The sequence below is a fragment of the Athene noctua genome, chromosome 1, assembly GCF_965140245.1.
Source record: "Athene noctua chromosome 1, bAthNoc1.hap1.1, whole genome shotgun sequence".
In the NCBI taxonomy this organism is placed as follows: domain Eukaryota; kingdom Metazoa; phylum Chordata; class Aves; order Strigiformes; family Strigidae; genus Athene; species Athene noctua.
Window position 1 is genome coordinate 247,663,021 of NC_134037.1, and position 14,295 is coordinate 247,677,315.

A 14,295-nucleotide genomic window follows, 5' to 3' on the forward strand; every position below is an offset into this window, starting at 1 on the left:
TATACTGAACAGAGCCAGATCTCTTGCATCTGTCCATGCTATGACTGATTCATGGTTTGATCCAGAAGAGCTCAAGGTATCTCTGAGCTTCAAAGAGACTGAAGACACCTGCTTTGGTGTCAGGTTATTTGTTCTTACGGGGACAGCCATGGCCTCAGCTCTCTGTGGCTCAGGTGAATCACAGAAAGTCAGATTCCCCTAAAATTCTTCTGTGCTAAACTTGTAGGTCCCTGAGTTCAAGAGCTGAATTTACAATCTTGCATATCTTCTGTGCTCCCTCTGACTCAGAGGCATGGTTTCAACACAAGGGGCAATAAATAGGTAGAGTGTCCTTCTAGATGAAAATGTTTGAGGTCAAGAGCTCTGAGCAGCTCTAGACATAGGAGCTTGATCTCCTGTCTCCTGGTAAGTATTTCTACAGTATCACACCAGAGGGGCTTAGTCCTGTGGAGCTGTGTGGAGGATGTCTTGAGAAAGGGCCACCTCCTGAGACTTGGGCACAGCTTTGAAATTTAGATAGGAAGTAGGTGAAGAGCTGCTAAGTGATGCGAATACACAAAGCAGAACTGCAAGTACCTTGTGGAGACACTCAGGCCCACAAGGCTACAAGGCATTGGAAGTTTTCTCATTGCAATTTTAGTGCGGTATTTCGTCTTCCCTATTTCCATGTTTCTAGGAATCAAGGTGCAGCACACATTTGCTAACAGGACAGATTGTTCCCTTCGGCGTCAGGTGTCCTTAGACCAACTTTTGTGTATCAGAGGTGGTCAAGCAAAAGGCCCCAGGAAGCACATTTTGGCTCTGGAGTGGCTGTGAAATAAAGGCTTTACCAAAAAGAGCACATCGTATTTCAAAACTGACAGAAGGAAAGGGCATGGGGGTGAGGGCTCTGTGGATTTGCTTTGCTTTGATGTTTTCTGTTTAAGCACAGATGAGGGGGAGGACCCACAGGAATGTGCATGTAGAGCTGTGCTCTTCTGAGCTCGCTGGGGAGCTACCTGGTGTGTGTGGTGCCGTGGGGAAGATCACTGTGCCGGTGTGCGCACAGACGGAGATACAGAAAGTAGTCATTATTCTTGTGATGCTTCTGTCTCTGATCAGTGTCAGGTGGTTGAGAGGGTCATTTGCTCACTTTCTAGCTGTGCAGGGATGCAATATGACAGAAAGGGCAGGACTGGTGGGATTCTCTCAAAATGAAGCAGCTTGTAGAGAGGGACTTCCAGCAGAGTTTGTTATCTCAGTGGTCTGACAGAGAGTGACCCTTGAGACAGGACTTGTCTGCAGGAGTGCGTCTTAGATTTTCCTGGAATATTTTAGAGACTGAACTTGTGGCCTAGCTGTCCAAGAGGGATGGTCAGGGAAGTGGTGTGATGCTATCAGTGGGAATCTCTTTCATGTTTTGGGAAGGGGAGGACTTTCCTTCGGATGAGGAAGAAAAATTACTTCTAGAGCAGTGGAATTTGAAATGACAGCCCTCACTACTACTAGGTCATCTGACTTCAATATTGAGTTGCTTTATTCCCTGGTGTTAAGAGGTCATGAACGGATGTGCCCAACAGGAACTGGTCAAGTTTAGCAAATACAAATGCAAAGGCCAGTTCCTGGGGCAGAACAACCCCCTGCATTGGCACAGGTGAGGGGCTGACTGGCTAGGTGGCATTTCTGTAGAAAAGAAGCTGGTTTCATGGTTGGTAACAAGCTGAACATGTGTCAGCCCTGGGACACAGCCCAGGGAGCTTGTGCAATCTCTGTCCTCGGAGATTTTGAAAATTCAGCTGGAAAAGGCCTGAGCCACTTGGTTGGACTTTGAAATTTGTTCCACTTTGAGTGTAGTTGGAGTATGTGAGCTCCCAAGGTCTCTTCCAACCCAAATTATTCTGTGACTTTGTGACCACAACTAACCTCCATTTTTTTCTTGTTATTTTTTTCCCTGACCCTTGTCACCAAACTGCTCACCTGTGCACTTTCCTCACTGTTCCCTCTGTGTCTCTATTGCCCTTCCTTCAGACTGATGCTCTTCCAGTGTCTGTGTTGCTGGTATGGCCATGCTGGCCGTTTGCTGCAGCAGGGAGGGGACAGGGCAGGGAGCAGCAGAATGGGCCCAGGAGCTTCTGTGCTGTTCATGGTCTGATTCCTTGCAATGGTCCTTCCCTGCCACAGGACACAGGTGCTGGCAGTCCAGCACAGGACCAGGGTTTAAAGGAGATTGTTCTGAAATCAATGAAATCAATAAAGCCAACAAATTCTCTTTTTACCTGGGTTTTTTAAATTTCCTATGGATGTAAATACCTGTGATAGCCCTTGGCGCAGGGAATGTTACTCAGTACTTTGTCTAATTGCTTAGGGTCAGCTTGCATGCCACCAGCTGGACCGGTATGCCTCCAAATTCCTCCTAGGCTGAGGAGATTGATTTGTGGTGGGGATGTAAGCAAGCACTCCCCTGTCCCTAAAAGCACCGAGCCCCAAAGTAGCTCTGTGTTAGTGCAGCCAGCACATCACGTACATAAGGTGAACAAGTTTCCCGGGAAAGCACAGGATCTTCCTCAGCCAGGCAGCTGCCATACTAATCCTGGTGCTAAATCAGGCAGGTGGGATTGAGACCCAGCCTGACACTGCCTTCTGCCCAAGACTGCCATCCACAGTGGGCTGCCAGACCTCTTCTGCCTGATTTAACCCTGGGAGAGGGGAAAAAAAGGCTGAAAATCCCACAGGAAGAGAGATGTCCTGTATGGCATTAAGTCAGATGTCTGTATCTCCCAAGCACAGAGTCAAGACATAATCTGAATTTAGCCTCTGATGTCTCTTTAGGAAGTGTGCCCATTTGCCATGGGCCACCAGGATTGTGTTGTGTCTCTGGGGGCAGCTGGTTGAGGACCTGGTCTTCACAGTCTGTCTTTCTGCAGCAACATGTGGTACCTCCAATAACAGAGCTACAGCCTTTGCAAAGGTTTCTTGACCCCAATATTATGTTGGATTATGTGAGAGACAGAAGGAAAAATACAATCCTTTTTGTTGGCAACAGATGCTTTCACTGCTATAGCACATTTTCAGAATTTAGGACAAAGTCCTCTGAAATGTCCTCCGGCACAAAAGGTTCACATGGTTTTCTGCTCTACAGAAACACATGTTACTGTGCAGGCAGAACCAGCCTACTGAGCTGGACAAACACATCCCTCTTACTCCTTATTTCTGACCTGAGACTGAATTGTGTTCAAGGCCAGGTTGGGGGACAGGTTGAGCAACCTGATCTAGTGGAAGGTGTCCCTGCCTATGGCAGAGGGGTTGGAATCTTCTTCAGGCTGCTGCTGCTCGCTCACTTGTACTAATCCCCACTGGGGGGATGTTTTGTTTTTTAAAGATGTCTTTGAATAGAGACTGGGCAAATGAGGAATGGACAAAGATTCTGCTAGTCTGACTTAGTTTCAGTTTCTGAAATGCAGTAGAGGATTGCGTTGCTGCAACTTGAGGGTGAAGGAGGAAAAAGATAATTTTATGCCATATTACTCTTCTGCCCTTTCCACCCCTCTTTGTTTGTTCTTAAAGGGCTATTTTAATCAAACAATCACAAGGTTGCTACAGAGCCATGATCTCCAAATGTCACTGTCTTAATGGGCTGGAAAAATGAATACGTAATTTATTGCAGCAATACTGTACTTTGCTTTTCCTCCCAGTCCAGCTTGGACTGCAGCAACCATGGGGTTTGAAAACTGGTCTGCACTACCCTGGGGCCAACCTGTTCAGTCTGTAAAGCCACAGCTGGCAGGTATAAGTGCTAAACTGTGCTGATTAGTTTGAGTTTTGGTAATGCAAATATGCAGCCTACCCCTCTGAACTCTTCCACATCCCTACCCTACAGAAACTGATGGAGAGCCAAGGATTTTCCTCTTCTGCTGAAACCCTGGACTATTTATACAGTTAGGTTTTGGGATCTCTCAATATCAGAACACTTCAATACCGCTTCAGTGGGAGTCAGAGTTCTCTGCCACTTAACACAGTGACAGGTCCTGATGCTGTCCAGAACATGGACTAAGAGTGTGTCCACTACTGGCACTTCTCCCATGTGCCTGGACAGCTGGTTGTAGAGAAATCATTATTCTTCTGGTCGAAGAAGAGGGGGTTTCTTTTCAGTTTCTTGATTATGATAGATGATGTAGCAGTATCCCTCACAGCTGACTGTCCCCTTAGATCCCTGGTATGTTGGCAGGCATGCCCAGTTCAGACTGTTTCCTATATAATACAGTAAGTAATCTTATAAAAGTTGGGTGCCGCTTGATCAGCTGTCTGTGGGGGACGCTAGAGAAAGCAAAGAAAGGTGGGGAAGAGGGACACTGGTTGACAGACCCTACAGAAAAAAATATTTTGGAAGAGCAACTAGTGGAGAAATTGTTTCACGTGCTGTTAGTAGTGAGGTTCCTGTGCTGGGAGAATATGAGAGCAAAATAGGCATGGGTAGGAGGGAATGATGACCGGAAAAAGGTTAAGAGTTGGCAATCATGTTTAAAGAAGGTAGCTAAAGAGGTTTCCTCAAAAACTGGTGACCACTGCTGAGGTGGAAAGATCTAAAATGTCCTAAGTATACTGGGCACTTTGTGCTTGAAAAGCTGCGAGTCAGAGATTGGAAAGGAGGAAGCTGTTGGTCAGGTCATGAAGAGGAATGCTGAACATATGTTACTAGTTTCTTCTTGTCCAACATGGTGTAATAAAGGGTGGAGGTAGAGATTGAAAAGGAGGTGGAAATGAAAACCGAGTCAGAGACAGGAATGAAACTTGTGTCGTTAGGAAGGTAGAAACAGCAAAGCAGTGCAAATGGCTGATGAGGGGTGTTACAAAGCGCGCAAGGGTCAGGCATAGGACCATAGAAAGAATCAGGTTGGAAGAGACCTCTGGAATCATGTAGTCCAACCTGCTGCTTAAACAAGGCTTAAATTCAAAGTTAGAGCAAAATACTCAGGGCTTTGTCCAAATAACTTAAAACTTTTTTTCAAAGATTTTTTTTTTCTCCCAAAGATACCATAACTTGTGTGGGCATTTCTCCACTAACCTTGATGCATGCCAAGGAGGTCTTTTTGCTAGTGCTGATTGTCAGTAAAAAACCTCTTCCATGGAGGCCTTTGTATTACCAGTTCCTGAAGTAATCCATGTAGCTCAGGGGAAGCATGTTCTGTTACACTGTTCTTTAGCCTAAAGGGTGGCTAGCATTGGGCCTTGTGAAAATGTTCCTGTTCCCTTGTCTGAAGACTAGAATGGAGTGTAATAACTTGATGTTAGCTGTCTACATTGAAGTCACTCTTAACTCAAACAGTGTTAAGGGCAGATGTTAAGTGTTTATTTATAAAATCTAAACAGTGAAGGTGTTCATGCCAGAAGGAAGAAACCACATTTGATGTACTTTCCCAAACTCAAACCTAAAAGATTTCTGTCCTCTTATCTTAGAAGTGTTTACCTCACTCATGTGGCCATGGACCACCCGAGTTCTGAGTTTTCCTTTTGAGGAAAGAACCATGAAGAATGGTGCTAATTCTTATGCCCCAAATCTTACTTGGGACTTGCTTTGGTCTTCATTGAAATAATCTCCCTCCCTTTACTCACTGGACTCTTTGTCTTTTTGATTTCCCTGACCTTTAGTATTTGTTCCTCTGTCTGTCTTCATGCCTTGAGAAATGGTGATGCCCTATTCTTATGCCAGAACTAGGCATCTCCTTCCCTTGACAGAACCGTTATGAATATGAAACTTTTCCGTGTGCTGAACCTTCTAGTCCATATAAAAACAAATACGGATGTGCTTCACATGTACAAGATTAAAGTGTGCATCTTGCTACTGGCTTTTGGCTGAGAGAGTTGATTTCTGTCATGTCCATGTTGATACTGGATATAAGGTAACTAACTCACATTTCAGTCTTTAAGAGGTGTAAGTGTAGGAAGTCAGGAATTTGCTTTAACATACTAAGAGATGGAAAAGCAGAGAGATTATAAGAACAGGTTATAGGGAAGAAACTACAATTTAATATCAGTAGAGCATGACAGCAGAGCGTAGATACTAATAGTGATCAGTTAAATGGCATGATCCCAGTGGGAACAATTAAAGTAAACGTCTATCAGAGACATTAAATATGGGCTAGAAAAACAGCAATCAGTCTGAGTGATAGCAAGGTGCTGGTGTGCATACAGGATGAAGACAACTTCTGAAAATTATATGGAAAGTCAGATGTGTAGGTAAGTCTCTCCTGAGCAGAGCTCAGACATGCTCTATATAAAGTGAATGGCAATGAGCACATTTGGGGAACCGTGTGCCAGAAATTAATGTCATGCAGCTGTCACTGCATACAGCAAATGTTCTGAATTGTACAAAGTATTCCCCTGACAGTATGGGAAATACTGGGTGGATGGGGAACTGTCCCAGACACTTACATTATGAGAGATTTAGAATTATAACATTTTCCATACATTACAAGATTTTCAGATTTACCAGAATGTGAATGAGTTTTAGTCTCAGAATTACAGTTCAGATATGTTGTCCCTGTAAATATCACAGAAACAGTTTCAGTTTGCAAAGGAAAAAACTTAAAGATTTGTTTAGAAATACTAAAGAAGATTAATAGTTGCTGTCTCCAATGTGCTTTGTTCTGTGTATTATTCTTGCTGCTACAATTAAGGATTTCTTGTCATTATCACTTTCTGTGTGTCACTATGGTTTTCTATAATTTATTGGGAGGAAAAGAGGGAAAGACATTTCATTCATCATTGCGAATCTCTTTTATATGTGTTAATGTGCTTTATATGAAGTGATTACACTGACAACAGCAGCATTTGGACCCTAATTTATTACGCAAATAACTTGCCCCGAATTAACTAATATGTGTTCTCCTGGGGCAGAATCAGAATTGCAAGGCTTTATCCAAACTGCTCTGAAAGACCATACCTGACATCTCCAGTGGCCACAAATGAATAATTTTCCATCTCTTGCCTGCCTCCTCACCAGATATTCGCTACAGAGATGCTCTGTTGAATACAGACGACTTGTTGCTGTGCCTGATGGTGCTCTTGTCCACCGAGCTAGATACAGATTTCTAGGCTGAGCCCCCTCTCCTAACTTTAAGAGATTCCTACATCTTGGGTCAACAGCAAAACTCTCCGAATAGCTGTCACAGACAAATAGGGACTTTATAGTGTTGTTTATCTGACTGACTTCATTTTGTACAAAATACTCAATACTTCTCCTGTCAGACAGTTATAAAATTAAGACTTAACTAAGATTTTGAACCATTACCTTCACTGACATTTGCTTTACCTTTGAGAATGCCAGCTGTTCTTTCGAAATCTTTTGTCCTCCCCTTGCTCCTGTGATGCTTTTCCTTTCTGAGTTTTTTGCATTTCTAATCTGTGCATGTCTTTGAGTGAGTTCCTGGCTATCTGGCCGACACAACTCACTGTGGCTAAAACAAAGTTTGTTAGCCTTTCTCCAGCTGTAGGTTTTTATGGCTTGCTTGCTGCAACATTGACTTTCCTTTGGGCTCAGCAGTGTAATCCTACCACATTTATATCTGGTTAGGTACCTACATCCAGTGTGCTACTGCAGAGGTTATCTTCCCAGCTTCTCACTTTCACTGTCTTGCCGCTCTCTTTACATTCCTCTACGGATCCTCTCTTTGTCACATCCTGTGTTTCCATTGTTTTCAAGGTCGTTGGGATGTATTGTGAACCAGTGTTAAGTGAAAGATAAAGGAGGTCATAAGTCCTGGAAGTGAGGGGGGGGGGGGGGGGGGGGGGAAGTGCATGTGGTGCAACAGCCAGCAATACCAGTTTTCTGCATCTAAGACTTCCAGGGGTGCTCCTGTTCTTGCCCAGCATGTGTGTGTGTCTGCGTGCAGGACCGTAGATGAGAGTGACAGGCTCCTGCGGGCTTATCCGATCCCTGCTTTATTTCAGACCACTTCTTATGTCCTCATCCTTTTTTTGGGCACTGAAGGGAACCCTTCAGTACTGCTCTCCTTGAGCTTCTTCCTTTGCACCTTCTCAGGAGCTGCTCTTACACGGAGAAAATGCCTGTATCTCACTTGCTTTCCTAGTAAAGGGGGAAGAAAGCTCTGCTCTTAGCTTTCAGTGCTGTGAGGTACCCACTTGTACAGAAGCAGCTCTTGTGCTCTATGGCTGGCAGGGCCCCCCTGCCATTCAGGGCTGCTGTGCAGGGGCAGCATGTGTCAGTGCAGGGTGCTGTGCTGCTTGGCCGGGTGCTCATGTCTGCACTATCTGCACTTGGTGCAAGAGGTAAATAAGGCTCCAAAAGGTTTTACTGATGGCTTTGAAGTTCTAGCAGAGATGGACTCCACTGCTCCCAAGGTAAGAGCCAGCCCTGCATCAGTGTCCTTCCTTACTGGCCTGAAATTAGGAGGAAAGAAAAGCCTAGTTTTGACCTGTGAAATAAGCAACTTGCCCCTGTGGTCACTCCAACTCACCAGATTATCCAACCTGCATGTGCATAGTATGAGCATATGGGAATAACTAGGCTAGATGATGTCTGAGCTACAGTGAAATATCAATATAATTTCTGTAGGGGTCATCAGGGCCCCAGTTCTCTTACTCTGGCAAGTTGCAGAGATTATAGGCATTCCTATCAATGCATTTGATCACTGAAACTATGGATTTGTTGTTTGCTTTTATTTTAATGGGAATTTTTTGCACGTGGATGAGTTGCTGTGGTTAATATAGCTGAGCTAATGTAAGCAGGGATAACAATCATAAGTAAAATCATGGGCTGCAAGGAGAATTAAGACTTTTCACAAAATATAATTGGTTTTTTATTTATTTAAAGGAAGAGGGGGATTTAAGGTTGCAGTATCCCTGTTGTACTAATGCAGTTGCAGCAAGCGACTACTAGAGTTTAAATACTGCAAAATTATTAGAAACTTCGATATTAAGCTATTTTAAAGGTAGCTTTGTTTAAATTAGTCTAACCTGTGACTTTTTCATAGTTTCAAGAACCCGGTATTGTGTGAGTTGACTCTCAAAACTAGACATTTTTCCTGTCAACCATAGCTGTGGCTTTGAAGAGCCGAGGATAAAGGAAGGAAGAAACTAGTGACAGTCCAGTGGGATTTCTTCTCCTGTCTGTTTCGTCTTCCATGCACTTCCAGTAAATAAGGTGGTCTAAGCATTTTATTTTAGGATTTTAGATAAAGCCTTCTGGGAACTGATGGAGACTTGTCCCTCTGACTTGTGCGAGCTCTCAATCAGGCTCTGAGGAAGGTGACTTAGCCAGCAGGGCTGGATGTGCCAGGCCTGATGTAGCATGAGAGAGGACTGGAGGAGCTTGTAGGTCTGAGGGCATCGGGACCTCACTGCAGGCAGCGCCTCCATACAGGCAGCTTTATGGAGGTACATCTGGGCACTGACTGGATCAGGGACACAGAGACAGCTCTCTGACATGAAACTTGTCTCCCCCCATTAAGCAGGCTATGTGTATTCTTTACCCTTACAAAACAGCAACCCCAGTGACAGCAGTAGTTTTTCCTTTGATTTTACAAGAGCTAAGGCAAGATGTTTCCAATTCACAAGCAAATGAGGTGGTGAGACATGTCATTACAATCTTAGTAACTAAATTTCTCCTTCCCATGCAGAAATGCTCTGTATTATCACTCTAACATGATGGCAAGCTTTACCTTTGTTGTAAAACTAATGCCCTTTATCTAAAAAATAAAAATAAAATCAATCTTCTATCACAACAATCAACATTATCAATGTATTTATTCTTAGCTATGTCTGTCTTATATTACTACTGAAATTTACATTAAAAGGAAAAAACACTGAACCGTGCATGACAGTAGAATAAATTAGTGTGAAATATGTATTTTTCTAAATGATTTTGTGCTGCTTCATGTCTTGTTCGGAATCTTGATCAAAACTGAAATAGTAATTTCAAGGCCTAGACAGAGTTTAGCAATTATTAACGTTAAAAATAGCTCACAGTCTGCTGCTGAGCCATTCTGTCTCCTCAGCTAGTTCATCTTCAATGCCTTGTGCAGAGCAGAAGATGGAGAAGCACATTTCTCATCACATTCAACTGCTCAAACACACATCAGTCCTTAATGTCAGACTTCTCATACCCATGGATGAGTTCAAAGTCTAAACTTTCAACCAAGGAACTGCTAAAGCATTCATCTCAGGGAGACAGAGTCCTTTACAGTATGCTGCATCGCTCTTTCCAATCATTCAAGTTGCAACCTGACAATATCTAAAGCTCTGTTAGAACAATTACAGTGAATCCTGCACTTCTGCTATTGGAAGGCAAACTCTGCCTCTGCCTTCAGTTTTCTATTTTCAAGGCTCCCAAGCCTTACTCTTCTAGTTAAAGAGAGCAAGGATGAGAAACAAAGAAGAGGTGGTCCATTCTTTTTTTTCCCCTTGTCTCTTGCTTAGTTTCCAAAAGTGATTTGCACAGTATATAGTCTTTATACATTTTTTTTTTGTTCTTTCTAAATCTAGCAACACAAATCTGCTGTTTTTCTTTCCCTTTTTCTTCCTTTCCAAATCAATCTTCTGTGCACAACATCCCTTTCTGAGGCCTTGTTTGTGTGTGCTGTCCATCTTTCCATCTTCATTAATGCATGTTTCCTCTCTCTGGTCTCATGGCCTCTAAACTCTCACTCACATCAGATTTCCTAATATACCGATACTGAAATAATCCCTTGACTCACAAGTAATGCCACGGCTGAGTCCCTTGAAAATCCTAATACTGTACATTTCCCTTCAAATACTCTCCTCAGATTATTTGCTCCTCACTGCAGGACATGACGCAAACTTTTACAGATCTGCTTTTTTTTTTTTTTTTACTTCTAACCACGTCCTTTTATGGCTGTTTTTTAAATCTAGTGCTTGGCTTTTAAAAGAATATTGGCCATCCTGGGGAGGACTCTGTGTGAAGGAATTATGTGATGTGAACCCTTGAGCCTCAAAGATCAGGCCGTCTCATCATCAGGTCTTCACTCCTGTTGGGAGTGTGAGGATTACTGACAAACCTTGACACTGGCCAAATGCTACTCAATTTTTGGGTGAATCTTTGAAGCCTCCCTCTGTCTTAGGCATCCACAGAGGAGCAAGCATGACCAAAGACCTGGCCTCCACAGGTTTTAAAGGAATTACTCTTAGAATTTAACAAATAAGGTTCAAGACTACATGATCTAATGATCTGAGACCAACTTTTGTTTCCTGAAAAATAGATTCATTTTAGGCATCTCAGGCTGGAAATTTTTACATAAAGCCCTTTAGTAAATAGCCTGTCTGGTAACTAGTCAGATGCTGTTTTTTAATTTACCAGAAGCACCAGTTTCTAGCAGTTTCTAGCATGACCCTTTTCTTGAAGGGTTATGCCCTTCAAGAGAGCATGGTTTCTTTGAGGAATGCTTCCTATGTGATTTCTTTTTTTTATTGCCAGTCTAATGATTTCTGCTGAATGTACTCTCTTCACATCTCACTTTCCTTACTCTGCATCCCATATTCTGAGGAAGGATGAGAGGATGCTTTATTTAGAGTTCATCACTGCCTCTCACCAGGCCATCAGAATGAGAGAATATATTTCATCCAGCCCAACTGTTTGGTTCCCTGTCTTCTTTTAGATTGCTTCCTCTCAAACTGCCTTGAAGTTAAATTACAGCAAAGACACTGAAAACTAACATCCATATTCAGAGCATAAGAAATATTTTTGAGTCTTCCAACCAGTTGTTGTGGTTTAACCCTTACTGGCAACTAAGCCCCACACAGCTTCTCACTCTCTCTCCTCCCCCATGGGATGGGAGAGAGAGTTGGAGGGGTAAAAGTGAGAAAAACTGTGTGTTGAGGTAAAGACAGTTTAATAGGCAAAGAAAAAGCCATGGGTGCAAGCAAAGCACAACATGGAATTAATTCACTACTTACCATTGGCAATCAGGTGTTCAGCCATCTCCAGGAAAGCAGGGCTAAATCACATGTAACGGTTACTTGGGAAGACAAAACGCCTTAACTCCAAACTTCCTCCCTTTCCTTTTTCCTTCCCCAGCTTTCTATGCTGAGCATGATGTCATATGGTCTGGGAATATCCCTTCGGTCATTTGGGGCCAGGTGTCCCAGCTGTGTCCCCTCCCAACACTTTGTGCACCCCCAACCTACTCGCTGGTGGGACGATGTGAGGAGCTGAAAAGGCCTTGATTCTGTGTAAGCACTGCTCAGCGATAACTAAAACATCCCTGTATTACCAACACTGTTTACAGCACAAATCCAAAATGTAGCTCCATACCAACTACTATGAGGAAAATTAACTCTATCCCAGCCCAAACCAGCACACCAGTCTAATATCTTTTTTTAATTAATGAGAAATGAATTAGACTTTCCTCCAGTATCAGTGCTCTCCATTCTGGCCTTTGTGAATTGGGATTTGCAGAGAGCGCCTCAGATGGAGCATTAAAAGGCATTTGATTCTGGTAGGTGGTTTGGTTGACAACCTTCTCCGGCACTGTCAAGAGAAGGCTGTCACCTGCAGCTTTTAACACTGCATGTGGGCCTAAAGGCAGTGCCTATTGCAGGTCTCCATGCTTGACGCCAGAGAAAATCTGGCCACCGTGCGAGGTTCCTATCTGGCTAAGTGCAGCCAGCACTTCGGGCGGTACCTAAGATCATAGAGGCGTGTGTGAATCCTGCCCCTGGTTTCACAGCTATGCAGACCATGGGAAAACTGTACAGTTCTTTCCCCTCTGGTGCTTCACAAAGTAACATGGTCTCCTTTCTCATCTAGATTAATTTAAACCTCAAAGAAACAAAGTTTCTAAGGGAGTCAGAGCATCTCTTGTCTGTATTCAATTAAAATTAAATGAAAGGAGACTGAAATGCATACTAAGATATCTTGACCACGTATCACCTTATTCTGCATTGCAAACATGTTCAGTGAAAGCAGTGATTTACCACATCCTTCATTAAAGCTGAATCTTTCCTCTCATGAATGGTTCTTGTGCCAGTGTATAGGAGGCACATTTTTGAACAGGGGCTTGGGTTTTGTTTCTTGTTTTTGCCAGAAAAGATCTCTAATCCTTTCTGAGTCCGTGCTATTAAGAATATACTGAAAAAAGCGTGTTTATTTTTTGTGCGCTGTTCCTGGGTCTCAGGCTGTAAGTGGCAAGGATGTCAATTAGAAGGTGATCTGCAGTGAAACACATTTTCATCAACTCCTTTTAATGAAGCAATGCTGGGTATGCTTTGAGCTAGAGGAATTGCTGTGATTAATCTGTCTCTCTCTGTTGATATCTCACAGATCAAATAAACATAATTCTGCAATGTGTGTCACTGTTCCTGTTGTCTCTCATTTCTGTGACCAAACCTGAAAGATTGGAGTCAGCTTGCAGGCCACAGTTACATTTATCACACCAGGGTCCCTAGTAGGAGCATTGTTAGGATGGCCAGAGCTCTTGCCTTACCTTTGCTCTTCCAAATAATCCTCCTAGCTGAGTCAATTCACCTGACCAGGCTGACATGCTAGATAGTCTCCTGAGGGGACAGGCAGGAGAAAATACGGGGCAGAAATCACTTCTTGACCATCTACCCTGTCTAATATGTGCTTGGCTTTATAAGGCATAAAGGCCTTATAATAAGGCATTATTCCTGTGTGACCGATTCCTTTCTGAATCCACCATCCAGGCAGGATACCTTGCAGGTGTGTGTGTGTCTGTCAGCAGCTCCCTAGGATGCTTCTGACAGGCAGGGTCAAAGCTTGAAACCACATCAGGGAAAAGTACAGAGTGAATCTTGACTATGAAAGATACAGTGTTTGGTCTCTCCCACTCCGAAACTCCTAGGACAGAAGAGGCCAAAGAACACACTGAAAGAAACCCAAGGTCCTCCCACTGTATGGTCTCTTTTCCAACTCAGTGGTATCCAACACCATGACATATACTTGAAGATACCCTCGCTTGTTGTTGCCTGTGTGTTTGCAGTAACAGGGGCCTGGAGGGGCAATTGCACTTGATAACGAGGTGAGAGGCAAGACAAGCTGGTAGTGTGACACTCCTCAGAGGGTTTCATCTCAAGAACAGTGACAGTGACGTGGGATGTCAGGCACATTTCTCAGTATTTAAAGCTACTTCTGAATCAAGGGCTGAGACAAGAATTGGATATGAAATTACCCTTCCCTCTTAATACAGTACTATAAAATAAAGAAAAATGAAAAGCAATTTCAGGAATAGTGGGGTGAAAATTGGAGAGAAGTAAATTGTTCAAGTTGCTGCCAAAAGAGACAATTATGGGCACTCTCTGTGGCAGTCAAATTCTCTTTACTAT